Source organism: Colobus angolensis, unplaced genomic scaffold (assembly GCF_000951035.1).
Source record: "Colobus angolensis palliatus isolate OR3802 unplaced genomic scaffold, Cang.pa_1.0 Scaffold66, whole genome shotgun sequence".
NCBI classification, from domain to species: domain Eukaryota; kingdom Metazoa; phylum Chordata; class Mammalia; order Primates; family Cercopithecidae; genus Colobus; species Colobus angolensis.
The window spans coordinates 2,133,594-2,135,499 of record NW_012120265.1 but is presented as its reverse complement, the minus strand read 5'-3'; positions in this window follow the sequence as shown (position 1 = coordinate 2,135,499).

Sequence of the window (1,906 nt, the reverse complement as noted above, 5' to 3'; positions counted from 1 at the left end):
CTAAATTTTTGTAGAGACAGGGTTTCGCCATGTCTTAAACTCCTGGGCTCAAGCGATCCTCCTGCCTTGGCTTCCCGAAGTGCTGGGATTACAGGCATGAGCCACTACTCCCAGCAACTCTATGTTTTAAATTTGTAAAAGACAACCAGGCTGTTTTCCAAAGCAAACACCCAGTTAAATTTAAATTTCCATAAACAATGAATGTTTTTCAATTTAAGAATGCCCCCTTCAGTACTTGGGACATAGTTATATTTAAAAACAATGTGTTGGCTGGGTTTGGTGGCTCATGTCTGTAATCCCAGCACTCTGGGAGGCTGAGGTGGGTGGATCATCTGAGGTCAGGAGTTTGAGACCAGCCTGGGCAACATGGTGAAACCGTGTCTCTACTAAAACTACAAAAATTAACTGGGACTAATGGGGCACACCTGTAATCCTAGCTACTCGGGAGGCTGAGGCAGGAGAATCACTTGAACCCGGGAGGCAGAGGTTGCAGTGAGCTGAGATAGTGCCACTGTACTCCAGCCTGGGTGACAGAGCGAGACTCTGTCTCAAACAAAACCAAACAAAACACAAACCAATATGTTGGTTGTCTGAAATTCCAATTTAACTGGGAATTTAACTTAAATGTTATTTAATGAATAATGACTATAAGCGAGTTTGTTAAATGAATGAATAGATTTTCTCCTGGAAAACTCCTATGCATCCTTCAACACCCTCTTTAGATGACCCCTCAGGGGCACCAGGGTCTCTTGGCCACATAGAGGGAAGCTTCCCATTCCTCAAGCTGAAGGTCCCTGAGAAAGCAGAAACCAATGGGCGTGGGAAAGTCCTGTGTTTTATCTGACAATCCTGCACTAAGTGAACTTCAGGCTGTAGCTTGCACACCCCAAGTGATGGGAAACTCATGTCCTACAATGGCCAATGTTCTGACTCTGGTCAGCTCTGCCTCAAAGTTCTCCCTTAGTCCAGCCTGGGGTGGACACGTAACCCAGAGTCGTTTATCCACCTCAGCCACTGTGATAGGTTCAAGGTGGACATGTGACCCAAGCTCAGCCTATCAGAGCCCTCCCTGGGGCTTTGAATGGAATCCTGGGGAAAGAGAGGTTCCCTGAACCAGGGTTGGATTGGGCATGTGGGAACCTGCTGGAGAGAGCCACCAGAGAGGTCTCAAATCCGCTGCTCCTTCTGGAGAACTCCTACACAGAACTGCCTCCCGAACAACCCCTTAATAGGCAAGAAGGACCACTTACTTAGTGACTGACTGGACTGACTGAATGAATGAATGCAGTTTTTCTATGGTCAATACACACACACACACACACACACACACACACACACACACACACACACACACATATATTTTGAGACAGAGTCTCGCTCCGTTGCCCAGGTTGGAGTGCAGTGGTGTGATCTCGGCTCACTGCAACCTCCGCCTCCCGGATTCAAACAGTTCTCCTGCCTCACACATATATTTTAAGATGGAGTCTCGCTCCGTTGCCCAGGTTGGAGTGCAGTGGTGTGATCTCGGCTCACTGCAACCTCCGCCTCCCGGATTCAAACAGTTCTCCTGCCTCAGCCTCCCAAGTAGCTGGGATTACAGGTGCCCGCCACCACACCCGGCTAATTTTTGTATTTTCAGTAGAGACAGGGTTTCACCACGTTTGCCAGGCTGGTCTCAAACTCCTGACCTCAGGCGATCGGTCCGCCTCGGCCTCTCAAAATGTTGGGATTACAGGGTTGAGTCACTGTACCCAGCCTAACATCTATACATTCTTCAAAACCCACTTCAAATTCTCTTTGAGAAGCATCAGAGGACCTTGTATTGAATGAGCAAATACATTTTATTCTTGTGAGTTTCTTTTTTTTTTTTTTGAGACAGAGTCTCGCTCCGTCACCCAGGCTGGAG